This window comes from Coregonus lavaretus (genome assembly GCF_964263955.1).
Source record: "Coregonus lavaretus genome assembly, chromosome: 10".
Classification (NCBI taxonomy): Eukaryota; Metazoa; Chordata; class Actinopteri; order Salmoniformes; family Salmonidae; genus Coregonus; species Coregonus lavaretus.
This window is the reverse complement of record NC_139997.1, coordinates 56,391,651-56,405,997: the sequence shown is the minus strand read 5'-3', so window position 1 is coordinate 56,405,997 and position 14,347 is coordinate 56,391,651.

Sequence of the window (14,347 nt, the reverse complement as noted above, 5' to 3'; positions counted from 1 at the left end):
CATCCGGCTTCTTCACCTGTGGGATCGTCTGAGGGGGTGTGGGGGTGTGGGGGTGGGGGTGGGGGGGGGGGGGGGGGGGGGGGGTGGTAGTTGGTGCTGAGGAGTCTTTATATCTGTAATAAAGCCCGTTTATGGGGAAAAACGAATTCTGATTGATTTATTGACCTTACCATGAAATGCTTACTTACAAGCCCTTAACCTAAGTTTACTAAATAAACTAAAGTAAAACATTTTTTTTTTAAGTAACACAATCAAATAACAATACCGAGGCTATATACAGGGGGTACCGGTACCGAGTCAATGTGCAGGGGTACAGGTTAGGTAGGGGTAAAGTGACTATGCATAGATAATAAATACATACATAAGGGCGCTCCAGCTGGTGACGCCTCCACATACAATTTAAGAAAATCATCAAGGATAACACAATAAAGCTTAAAAGCTTATTTCCATTGTGGTCCATTTCAATTGATTGGCTGGGCCTGGCTCTCCAGTGGGTGGGCCTGGCTGCCAAGTAGGTCGGCCTATGCCCTCCCAGGCCCACCCATGGCTGCACCCCTGCCCAGTCATGTGAAATTCATAGATTACGGCCTAATTTATTTATTTCAAATGACTGATTTCCTTATACAGTGAGGGAAAAAAGTATTTGATCCCCTGCTGATTTTGTATATTTGCCCACTGACAAAGAAATGATCAGTCTATAATTTTAATGGAAGGTTTATTTGAACAGTGAGAGACAGAATAACAACAAAAAAATCCAGAAAAACGCATGTCAAAAATGTTATAAATTGATTTGCATTTTAATGAGGGAAATAAGTATTTGACCCCCTCTCAATCAGAAAGATTTCTGGTTCCCAGGTGTCTTTTATACAGGTAACGATCTGAGATTATGTCACGCCCTGGCTCTGGGGACTCTGAAATGTTGAGCCAGGGTGTGGATTTTCTATGTTTAGTTTCTCGGGGTAGCTTCTATGTTGTATTTTCTATGTTTTGGGTTTTGTTCTAGATCATATAGATCTATGTTGGTCAGGGTGGTTCCCAATCAGAGGCAGCTGTTGCTCGTTGTCTCTGATTGGGAGCCATACTTAGGTAGGCTGTTTTCAGCTATTCTTTGTGGGATCTTGTTCTGATTTGGTTTGTTTTATACCGTAGACGGCACGTTATCGTTGTTGTTTTGATCGTGTGATCATTCTAAATAAATAATATGTTCACCTTCAACGCTGCGCCTTGGTCCTCCTCTATGAATGACGATCGTGACAGAAGATCCCACCTTGACTGGATCAAGCAGCGTGACGAGGAGAGAGGATGGACGTGGGAGGAGATGAGTGCGAGTCTGGCAAGAGGGATGGAGGCCTTGGCCACGGGTAGGAGTGAAGCCCATACATTTTTTAGGGGGGGGCTAACGCCGTGGACGACGGGGCAGCAGGAGGACACCAGGTTACGGGAGTCACTGGTCACCAGGGGGAAGGAGGTTGTAGAGGCACGGCGAGAGGTACTGGCGTGTGTTGCCAGTCCGGTCCGGCCTGTTCCTGATCCCCACGTAGGGCCAGTGGTGTGTGTTCCCAGTACGGTCCGGCCTGTTCCTGCCACTCGCACCAAGTCAGTGGTGCGTTTCGTCAGCCCGGCGCGGCCCGTTCCTGCTCCCCGCACCAAGTCAGTGGTGCGCTTCGTCAGCCCGGCTCGGCCCGTTCCTGCTCCCCGCACCAAGTCAGGGGTGCGCTTCGACAGCCCGGCTCGGCCCGTTCCTGCTCCCCGCACCAAGTCAGGGGTGCGCTTCGACAGCCCGGCTCGGCCCGTTCCTGCTCCCCGCACCAAGTCAGGGGTGCGCTTCGACAGCCCGGCTCGGCCCGCTCCTGCTCCCCACACCAAGCCAGTGGTGTGCGTCGTCAGTCCGGCACGGCCCGTGCCTGTTCCCTGCACCAAGTCAGGGGTGCGCTTCGACAGCCCGGCTCGGCCCGCTCCTGCTCCCCACACCAAGCCAGTGGTGTGCGTCGTCAGTCCGGCACGGCCCGTGCCTGTTCCCCGCACCAAGTCAGGGGTGCGCTTCGACAGCCCGGCTCGGCCCGCTCCTGCTCCCCACACCAAGCCAGTGGTGTGCGTCGTCAGTCCGGCACGGCCCGTGCCTGTTCCACCGGTGGCTGGTCCGGCACCGGTCAGATGCTTCACGTCGGAGCTAGAGCAATCCGCTCCACCAGTGGTCAGTCCAGCTCCGGCCAGCAGGGCCAGACCGGACCAGGGGTACTGTGGGGGGTTAGAGAGGGAGTGGGGATCATGCCCAGAGCCGGATCCGCCGCCAAGGCGGAGTGCCCACCCGGTCCCTCCCCTGTGGTGTTCTGTTGGCGCGGTCGGAGTCCGCGCCTTTGGGGGGGGGGTACTGTCACGCCCTGGCTCTGGGGACTCTGATTGGGAGCCATACTTAGGTAGGCTGTTTTCAGCTATTCTTTGTGGGATCTTGTTCTGATTTGGTTTGTGTTATACCGTAGACGTCACGTTATTGTTGTTGTTTTGATCGTGTGATCATTCTAAATAAATAATATGTTCACCTTCAACGCTGCGCCTTGGTCCGCTTCATCATGTGTCAACGATCGTGACAGATTAGGAGCACACTCTCAAAGGGAGTGCTCCTAATCTCAGCTCGTTACCTGTATAAAAGACACCTGTCCACAGAAGCAATCAATCAATCAGATTCCAAACTCTCCACCATGGCCAAGACCAAAGAGCTCTCCAAGGATGTCAGGGGCAAGATTGTAGACCTACACAAGGCTGGAATGGGCTACAAGACCATCGCCAAGCAGCTTGGTGAGAAGGTGACAACAGTTGATGCGATTATTCGCAAATGGAAGAAACACAAAATAACTGCAATCTCCCTCGGCCTGGGGTTCCATGCAAGATCTCACCTCGTGGAGTTGCAATGATCATGAGAACGGTGAGGAATCAGCCCAGCACAGACACAGACACACACACACACACAGGCATTTTTTAAAGGAATCTTGTCCAGTGCCTCTCAAACGTTTCCCTTTGTGTCTGGCCAAGAGAGGAAATCCAAATCATAAGTTCTAAGCCTTAGTTGTTTATGGCCTTGGAAGTGCATTCCTGTGGGGGAAGCATGTGAAATATATTTCCTAGCTTATGCTTCTTCACTGATACAGTTCACAAGTATGTGGTACATTTTCACAACGCTTAGTACAAAACTCAAAACAGATCATCAAAAAGACAGTTGTTTCAAAACTCTAAGCACATTTTCAATTGACAAAGTACAACCAATGATGTATATAAACCCTGGATTGCTAATGCTATGTATTGGCCAATGAGAGGCTTTGAAACCACTGGTCGACCATATTGGCTCTCCCCAGAAGGAGCAGTCCTCCGAAAGAACGGAATTCTACAGTATTTAAATTAATGTTTCAAGGACAAAATTACATTTCAAGAAATTATACTTTAAGGAAAACATTCTTTATATGTTTTTTGTATTTAAAAAAAAATATGTTTATTTCACAGAATATAATTTACAAGTATCCATTAAGGTGTCTGTAATAGAATAAACGTGGCAAAAACAAATGTAGACATTAATAAATCATTTATATAGCTAACAAAATATATTTTACACCGGTGGGGGAGTGCCTGATGGAGGCATGGTGGTTTCAAAACAGTGCCCCTGTCAGTCATCTAGTGTATATATAAATCATTGAGTACAACACACAAAATCATTACATTTACATTTTAGTCATTTAGCAGACACTCTTATCCAGAGCGACTTACAGTTAGTGAGCGCATACATTTTCATACTGGCCCCCTGTGGGAATCGAACCCACAACCCTGGCGTTGCAAGCGCCATGCTCTACCAACTGAGCTACACGGGACTTTTTCACCGAACTTAATCTGTTTTTCATCTAGAATTGCATGTTTCACATTGCAATACATATTCATATAAAGTAATTGATTTTCACAATGCAATGCTCACAGTACTTTGATATTATTGTCTTTAGGGCTGTGGCGGTCATGGCATTTTGTCAGCCAGTGATTGTCAAGCTGTCACGGTTTCGGCCGAGGCTGCCTCTCTCCCTTGTTCGGGCAGGCTTCGGCGTTCGTTGTCTCCGGAATACTAGCTGCCACCGTTGTATGTTTCATGTTCGTTTACTTTTGTCTGATTGTTGTCACACCTGTTTTCATTTAGTGTCATTAGTGTCCTATTTAGTTCTCGTTGTGTTTGTCAGGTGTTGTGTGTTATTGATTTTTGTCTGTCGTGTGTAGGGCTGATGTTCGCTATTTCGCTCGGTTGAGCTTCCCTCCACTGCGTGGAGTGTTTGCGCACCTGTGTAGTGCGCATTTGTTTTGTTCGCCTTCGTGCGTTATTTCGCCTAAGGGCAAGTGTTCTCGTAATTTCCTTGTTGGAGAGTTACTAAAGTCTGTTGGACTATACTTCGGTGTCCTGCGTTTGATTCCACCACTACACCCACCTACAGCACGCGTGACAGAATAACACACCTTAAAATGGAATCAGCAGGAGCCGCAGCAGCCCAGATGACGCTGGAGGACCAGGTTCGGGAACAACGGGACCAGATCCTGCAGATGGGGACCGCACTGCAGGAGGTGATCACCACCATTCGAGGCTGGGGAACGCCTCCACCGCCACCCTCCCTGCCAGCACCATCGGCCAGTCCGCCCATTCCAGCACCGGAACCCCGAGGAGTCCGACTCTCGCTCCCGAGGTCCTACGATGGAACCGCGGCCGGGTGTCAGGGATTCCTTCTCCAGGTGGAGCTGTACCTGGCCACCGTGCACCCGGCGCCCTCGGGACATGAGAGCGTGTCCGCCCTGATCTCCTGCCTTTCCGGGAAGGCATTGGAATGGGCCAACGCGGAGTGGAGGAAGATCGACGCGGACACCATCACGTACGACGAGTTCTCCCGCCGCTTCAGGGCGGTGTTTGACCATCCCCCGGAGGGGAAAGCGGCGGGGGAGCGTCTGGTCTTCCTCCGGCAGGGGAGGAGGAGTGCGCAAGAGTTCGCCCTCGAATTCCGTACTCTAGCGGCAGATGCAGGGTGGAATGATCGGGCTCTCGCCGATCACTACAGGTGTAGTCTACGAGAGGACGTCCGTCGGGAGCTGGCTTGTAGGGACACCAGCCTCTCGTTCGACCAGTTGGTCGACATGTCCATCAGGCTGGATAACCTACTAGCTACCCGCGGACGTTCCGAGGGGGGTCCGTCCATTTCACCCTCCAGCGCCTCCGAGCCGTGTCCCATGGAGCTCGGGGGTGCTGGCGCTAGAGAGAGGAGGGGTCGGCTTACTAGGGGGTCCATCCCCTACACCAACTGTGGTCGGGGAGGACACACCGCGGCTAGGTGCTGGGGATGGCCTCCTAGGGGAGAGGACGACAGGTCCCGCACTGGGGATTCCTTCCAGGTGAGTAGGCGCCCCACTCACCCAGAGCTCTCTATTGCACATTTCTGTTTGCCTGTGAGTTTTCCACAGGTAGCACCTCATTCCCAGCATAAGGCGCTGGTAGATTCAGGCGCGGCTGGGAATTTTATTGATAAGAAATTTTGTTTAGCTTTAGGGATTCCCCTTCTTCCTGTTGATGTCCCTTTCCCCGTTCATGCCCTAGATAGCCGTCCGTTGGGTGCGGGCTTGATCAGAGAGGTCACTGCGCCACTTAGGATGTGTGCGCAGGGGGGTCATCAGGAGATGATTCAGCTATTTCTGATTGACTCTCCTGCGTATCCGGTGGTGCTGGGCATGCCCTGGTTGAGTACCCATAACCCATCTATTTCGTGGCAGGAGAGGGCTCTGATGGAGTGGTCTGCCCAGTGTGTGGGTAGATGTTTAGGCGTTTCCGTAGGGGCTACCTCGGTGGAGAGTCCAAACCAGGTGCCCGCATTGCACGTTCCCCCTGAGTATGGGGATTTGGCTATTGCGTTTAGTAAGTCGAGGGCAACGCAGTTGCCGCCCCATAGGCAGGGAGATTGTGCGATAGACCTCCAGGCAGGAGCTGCGCTCCCACGGAGCCATGTGTATCCTCTGTCTCAGGAGGAGAAGAAAGCTATGGAGACTTACATAGACGAATCTCTGAGACAAGGATACATACGGCCTTCCACTTCCCCTGCATCCTCGAGTTTCTTTTTTGTGAAGAAGAAGGATGGTGGTTTGCGGCCATGCATCGATTACCGTGGTCTCAATCAGATCACGGTGAAGTACAGTTATCCACTCCCGCTGATTGCGACCATGACTGAGTCCTTGCATGGGGCGCGTTTCTTCACTAAATTAGATCTCAGGAGCGCGTACAACTTGGTGCGCATCAGGGAGGGCGATGAATGGAAGACAGCCTTTAGTACCACCTCGGGCCATTACGAGTATCTTGTCATGCCATACGGGTTGATGAACGCTCCGTCAGTTTTCCAATCATTCGTGGATGAGATCTTCAGGGACATGCAGGGGCAGGGGGTCGTGGTGTACATAGATGACATTCTCGTGTACTCGCCTACCCGTGTCGAGCATGTGGCCCTGGTGCGCAGAGTGTTGCGGAGGCTGGTGGAGCACGACCTGTATGTTAAGGCAGAGAAGTGTCTGTTTTTCCAGGAGTCGGTCTCCTTTTTGGGGTATCAGTTGTCTGCGTCAGGGGTGAAGATGGAGGTAGACCGGGTGTCAGCCGTGCGTAATTGGCAAACACCAACCACTGTGAAGGAGGTGCAGCAGTTTTTGGGGTTTGCGAATTACTACCGGAGGTTTATCCGGGGTTTTGGACAGGTGGCAGCTCCCATCACGTCTCTCTTGAAGGGGGGCCCGGTGCGTCTGCAGTGGTCTGCCGAGGCGGACAGGGCATTTGGGAGGCTGAAGGACCTGTTTACCTCGGCTCCAGTGCTGGCGCATCCGGATCCCTCTTTACCATTTCAGGTAGAGGTGGACGCGTCTGAGGCCGGTATAGGAGCCGTGCTTTCACAAAGATCAGGCGCGCCACCTAAACTCCGCCCCTGTGCTTTTTATTCCAAGAAGCTCAGTCCGGCGGAGCGAAACTACGACGTAGGGGACAGGGAGCTGTTAGCCGTGGTACAGGCCCTAAAGGTGTGGAGGCACTGGCTTGAGGGGGCTCAACACCCTTTCCTCATTTTGACGGACCACCGTAACCTGGAGTACATCCGGGCAGCGAGGAGGCTAAACCCTCGGCAGGCTAGATGGAATATGTTTTTGACCCGGTTTACGTTTAAGATCACGTACATCCCTGGGTCCCAGAACGGTAAGGCAGATGCGCTGTCTCGGCGGTATGACACGGAGGAGAGGTCCGTGGAGCCCACTCCCATACTGCCGGAGTCGTGTCTGGTGGCACCGGTAGTGTGGGAGGTCGATGCTGAGCTCGAGCGGGCGTTACGCACCGACCCTAGTCCACCACAGTGCCTGGAGGGTCGGAAGTACGTTCCGCTCGAGGTTCGGGATCGATTGATCTATTGGGCTCACACGTCACCCTCCTCTGGACATCCGGGTATCGGCCGGACAGTGCACTGTCTTAGTGCCAAGTACTGGTGGCCCACGTTGGCAAGGGATGTGAGGGTTTATGTTTCCTCCTGCTCGGTGTGCGCCCAGTGTAAGGCGCCTAGACATCTGCCTAGGGGTAAGTTACTACCCCTGCCCGTGCCACAACGACCATGGTCCCACCTCTCGGTGGATTTCCTTACTGACCTTCCTCCTTCACAGGGGAATACCGCTATACTGGTCGTTGTGGACCGGTTTTCTAAGGCCTGTCGTTTGCTCCCCATGCCGGGCCTTCCTACCGCCCTGCAAACTGCCGAAGCCCTATTCACCCATGTGTTCCGGCACTACGGGGTACCCGAGGATATTGTGTCTGATCGAGGTCCCCAATTTACCTCCAGAGTCTGGAGGGCCTTTATGGAGCGGTTGGGGGTCTCGGTGAGCCTCACCTCGGGTTACCACCCGGAGAGTAATGGGCAGGTGGAACGTGTAAACCAGGATGTGGGCAGGTTTCTTAGAACATACTGCCAGGACCGGCCGGAGGAGTGGGCAAGGTACGTTCCCTGGGCCGAAATGGCCCAGAATTCCCTACGCCATTCCTCCACTAACCTAACCCCTTTCCAATGTGTGTTAGGTTACCAGCCGGTTCTGGCACCCTGGCAGCAGAGCCAGATCGAGGCTCCTGCGGTGGATGAGTGGGCGAGGCGCTCGGAGGAGACATGGAACGCTGCACACGTCCACCTGCAGCGGGCCCTCCGACGTCATAAGGCGAGCGCCGATCTCCACCGCAGTGAGGGACCGGTGTACGCACCTGGTGATCGAGTCTGGCTCTCTACCAGGAACCTGCCCCTCCGCCTGCCCTGTCGGAAACTGGGTCGGCGGTTTGTAGGGCCATTTAAAGTCCTGGGAAGGTTGAACGAGGTGTGTTATAAATTACAGCTACCTGTTGAATATAAAAGTATTAACCCCTCGTTCCATGTGTCCCTTCTCAGGCCGGTGGTAGCTGGCCCACTCCAAGAAAGTGAGATCAGGGAGACTCCTCCGCCCCCATTGGACATCGAGGGGGCACCGGCGTACTCCGTGAGGTCCATCTTGTTCGGGCAGGCTCACGTACTCCGTGAGCCTGCCCGAACAAGGGAGAGAGGCAGCCTCGGCCGAAACCGTGACAGTACCCCCCCCCTTGACGCGCGGCTCCAGACGTGCGCCGACTCCGTAAAATCGCTTTGATGGCGCAGTGGTCTAAGGCACTGCATCGCAGTGCTAGCTGTGCCACTAGAGATCCTGGTTTGAGTCCAGGCTCTGTCGCAGCCGGCCGCGACCAGGAGACCCATGGGCAGCGCACAATTGGTTGTCCAAGGTAGGGGAGGGTTTGGCCGTCAGGGATGTGGGTTCGTTTCCCACGGGGGGCCAGTATAAAAAAAAAAAAAAAAAAAAAACATGTATGCATTCACTTACTGTAAGTTGCTCTGGATAAGAGCGTCTGCTAAATGACTAAAATGTAATGCTTTTATTATAAAGGTGCATTTGTATGGTGAAATTGATCTTCCCTAAACTTGAAACTCACCCGCTGCATATGTATGCCGGTTCGGCTCTACACCCATTGTAAAGCAGATGAATGTGCAACATTTTAAGAAGTTATTTGGGCACTTTAGTTGTGATACAAACTTTATCAAAACATATAGGCCTATGGGCTTGGCTACATGAGGTGTGCGACTATGATTTGAAAAAGTTGCAACAAAAAAAGTAATGCGCTGTTTCTTGCCTTCAGCTGGGCATCATTCACAAGTGATAGGCTAATATTGTCACCCATCAGACTATTCTTGATTTAATCTTTAAATATACTAAATAATATATGTGTGAAATTTGTTTTGATTTAGAATGGACCATTATCATGCACCTGTCTTGAAATAGGGGCAGGGGAAAAAATATATGTCATCTATGCACTTAAATAGCGAATGTAGGATGCTGTTCCTGTGGTTCATTTTCATACCATCCAGGTAGGCTATACTCTTGTTGTAAAGAGAATAAATGTGCTTAATATTAGGAAAGTTGAGAAATAAATATAGTAGGCCTAGCCTATAGAAAGCTGATGGGATCCTCCTCTTTTTATTAGAGGCCATGTTTTCTCACGCAATTGCATAGCCTATGTTGCACAACATGAACTCATGAGCTCTTATGAAGTGTTTGATTACATTTTCGATGACATTTGCATTGATGTCAGAGTGAGTAGAGGGACAATAGAGTGCTGGGGAATGCTTTACTAAAATTGCATTGGCCAATACAGTACTGTAATACCATAATATATGCAATTTACCTAGCAGACACTTTTATCCAAAGTGACAACAGTGAGTCCACACATTTCCCTATGTGACCCCAGTGGGAATCAAACCCACATCTCTGGTGTTGCTAGTGACATGCTCTTACTAACAGAGAAACACATGACCACTACAATACAATACAGGTGGAAGGTGTATGATTGCCATCCCCATGAGTATGCCACCCTCTTTCAGACCATGGATGAGGCATGCAATGACATCAGTCCAGACCTATCAGGGTGATCCAATTGACATTTTAGTCATTTAGCAGACACTCTTATCCAGAGCAACTTACAATTAGTGAGTGCATACATTTTTCATACTGGCCCCCCGTGGGAAACGAACCCACAACCCTTGCGTTGCAAGCACCATGCTCTACCAACTGAGCTACAGGAGGGCACAACGATCGCTCACCATTAAAAACGCTGTGTTTTATTTTAGCAATGTTAAAACAAAGAAGGCCAATTCTAGGCCGACACGTTCTATTTTAACTTTGCTTAAATAAAACATTGCGTTTTTAATGGTGAGCATGCGTTGCGCCTTTTCCTTTCTTTAATGATGTCATTTTTCGGTTGCACCTCGACTCAAGTTGGTTGACCGTTCTCCACTTCTTTTTACATCAGTCCAGACCTACAGTATGTCAGGCTTGGATTCACAATACCAAAAGGTTTTTCCACGTGTGCATGAACAATGAGGACATTTACTGCGATGTCGATGAGAACCTTTGGCCAAATGCTCAAGACAGGCTTGATGCAAACTAGTGTCTGCTAAACGTTTTGTTTCTTTCATTCATTTAATTTGTTTCATTTGATTACAGTACCCCTACAGTGCCCTCCAGAATTATTGGCACCCAAGGTAAATATGAACAGAAAAGGCTGTGAAAAAATTTATTTGTTGTTAATCAGCTTGATCTTACACTCAAAATATCATATGAATCTAACCTTTAATTGAGATTTAAAAAAAAAAAAAAAAAAAAAAATTGTCATCAAGAAATAATAATTTTATTCAAAACCATGCATATTACATTTATTGGCAACCCTGCATTTAGTGCTTTGTGCACACTCCCTTTGCCAATATAACAGCTCTGAGTCATCTCCTATAATGTTTGATGAGGTGGGAGAACATAGGACGAGATGAGACCATTCCTCCACACAGAAACTCTCCAGATCTTTCAGAGTCCTTGGTCCTCACTTGTGGACTCTCCTCTTCAGCTCACCCCACAGGTTTTCAATGGGGTTTAGGTCAGGGGACTGGGATGGCCATTCCAAAAGCTTGATTCTATGGTCAGTGAACCATTTTCGTGCGGATTTGGAGGTAAGCTTGTCCTGCTGGAAGATCCAACGACTACCCAGTTTTAGCGTCCTTGCAGAGGCAGACAGGTTTTGGCCTAAAATCCATGATGCCATGTATCCTAACAAGGTTCCCTTGCCTTTCCCATGCTGATGGATGACTAAGGGAGTTTAGCCTGTGTGTCACCTCATATTTATACCCCAGTGAAACACGAAGTCATGGATGACCACTTGAGAGCTCCCAAAGACTCAGATGAACTTTAAAAAATAAAATCTTAATCGGAATATACATCAATTAGATTTTGTTCCAAAGAATTTCTAGGGTTGCCAATAATTGTGACATGCATGTTTTTGAATAAAAATATTATTTGTTGATGTTTTTATTTGATATTTTACAATTTTAACTAAATTTAAGGTTAGATTCATATGCTATTTTGAGTGTAATATCAAACTGATAAACAACAAGGAACATTTCCAGACTTTTTTGTTCATATTTACCTAGGGTGCCAATAATTCAGGAGGGCACTGTAAGTTGTAATTATATCTGAACAATACATTTACTTTTTGCATCAATGATTGTACTGTAAAAACGTCTTCAATGAACACACCGTTGTTTACACATGGGACAGAAATAATGGACATTTCATTTTGATGGGTAGCACAAGTGTATTGCCTAATGTGAAAACAGTGTAATGTACTGTCATTCAAAAGGGCAATTTTGAAACGTTTCTTGAATTTTTTTGCTGTTGGATTAATTGGTTGTTACAACAACAAAATTGAAAATATATAATGTGTTTTGGTGATTAAATCAATGTTCTCATGGTATTTCACAGTAAACACATATTTTGGATCAATGGTTGTGTGGTGAAAGATGTCTCCAAACTAAATTAATGCACAATTAAAGGTTTTGAATATAAGACTTGCTGCGTTACAAGTGTTATATGATTTAATACCTTTACATCTCAGCACAATAGTTATTTGATTTATTGCTATCATTTAACACTATAGAATACAGCAGGCTACTAGAAAAGTGCTTTACTAGGTTTACTGTATAGCACATCTTCAAAATAAATTACGCATTTCTCTTTTTTCAGAATGGAAATGTTATGAATTGCACAGTAGATCAGTCCTGCTTTTGGCCTCAGGGCAATATTGTTTTTAATTAGAGAGTAAGACTAATTGGCAGAGGAGGTTGGTGGAAGTCTTCCTCCTCATCAAATATGGGGATACAGTGTCCACTCTAATCCCTCATCAACATGTGGCCATAACCTCAAATCACACAACCACCTCCTAATTCACATATTTTACTGTACTTGACTGAACCAACAGTATATAAGGCTATCAGTTACAGAATCCATCGATATGGTAGATGTATGGTAGTACTATTTGTATACTACCAGGAAGGATATCAACGGTCCATTGTACTGGCATGATAAGTGGAATTATCAGAAGAAGTCACAAGTACGCAACTCTGTAATAAAACAAAAAAACAAGGAGAACAAACAGAATAATCTTGGACAAATGATTGAATTAGCCAACGAGAGAGAGAGAAAGAGAGTGTGTGAGAGAGAGAGAGAGAGAGCTGGGAAGAGACAAAAATAAGAGAGAAAAGGCTTTTTCGTATCTTGTTTTCCAGGAATGTAATCAGATTAGGGAACTTCTTATGGGTCAAATGACACAGAGAAAGTAGTTTTGCAACCTGTCTTAAAATAATGCTCTGCTTGTGGAGTAATGTGTCCTTCTGATTGTTACAACCTCTAAGATTGAAGTGTACAACCTTGTTATGGTATTAAACACACTGTTCCTCTGTCCAGATCAAACTCTGACACATCACCTGCTCTTTTGGTCTTCTTTATTAGGTTACACTGCTAATACAGATCCATTTCAAGATAATCTATTCAAGTTATGTGCGGTGCTTCAAATTTTGTGTTATTAACAAGCGTGAGAAAGCGTGACTGCATGTGTGTTTCTTGTGTGTGTGTGTGCGCACGCTTGTGCCCGTGTGTGTGTGTACTGTATTATGTGTGCATGATGTGTGTGTAATTAGGTGTGTACTTGTGATTCATCTTAATAAACGTCATTGTTACAGCCCATCTCCAAATGACGGCCACTCAGGAAGTGCCCTTCATTCCAGCCCCATAGCAGCTGACTCAGGGTTTCTGTGATGCTTACTGCTGAACCAAGATAAAAGCGGAAAGTCAAAGGGAATGACAAGAGGAGATATCTACTGGGTCTGCTCCAGAGCTTTGTCCCTCTAACCTCTCTTCTGCAGTGTCATCCGCAACACAATGACATAACCGCTTCATTAAGCCAACACTGGCTTTATCTAGACCTCAACGTTTTTCAAAGAGTTGAAAAAGGCACTGGTGCATCAGAGTTCTCCCTCACTAACTTTTCATTAAATAAATGGGATGCATCAGTGGCTTTGCTAAAAGAGGTTCTCAGTCTTTCGCAGTCTCAGTGGTCTCACTGCAATCGAAGAATTAGTATACCTGACTCATGCTCACACAGCATGTGTAGTTTGCAACCACTACAGTGCTTCCTAAACATCCCCCTTTTAGACCATGTTTCCCCTGTGAAGAGAGCGTCTCGTCTCACAGTCTGACAAAGAGCAATGGTGGAGAGCAATCATTCCGTTCAATGTTTCTGGTTAGTGGTCACAATAGGTTGTACAGAGAATGGAAGTCCCCTCTTTTCCCGCTAAAAGCAACAAAATTGAGTGGCTCAAGAGATCAAGGATAATAATATTTAGTGCCAGACTCATGGCTTCTCTTCCACAGCAGCACCGCTGTTGAAAGCAACTACCTCTACACCAACACAAAAATCACCTCCCATTTGGTGCCCTTGCTGTTCAGTGCACCCAAAGAGCCTGTAGACCAGGGATAGGTAACTAGATTCAGCTGCGGGATGATCTTTGTCAAAGCGGATGTTCGGGGGGCCGGAACATAATTTAATAATTTGTACACTGCAAATTGACCACAACTAAGCCGAAAAATAAATTGTATTTGAAAATAACAATCATTTCATACCTTGATTACATTGAGACACGATCACGTCTCTTTTTTTATTCGTGAGAATACTTGGCAACAGATTTCCAAAATTAAACTATTTTTTAGCTGAATTCCGGGTGATTTTACAGTGTTTTTTTTAAACCAAAAACTACCACCCCACCCAAAAAAATGAAACTGTTTCAGCCCCAATGTGAAATTACATACAGTGGTTGGTGTAAAATACACCAGGGCAGCAGACATTTACACAGCACCATGATGTACACGGTGTGTT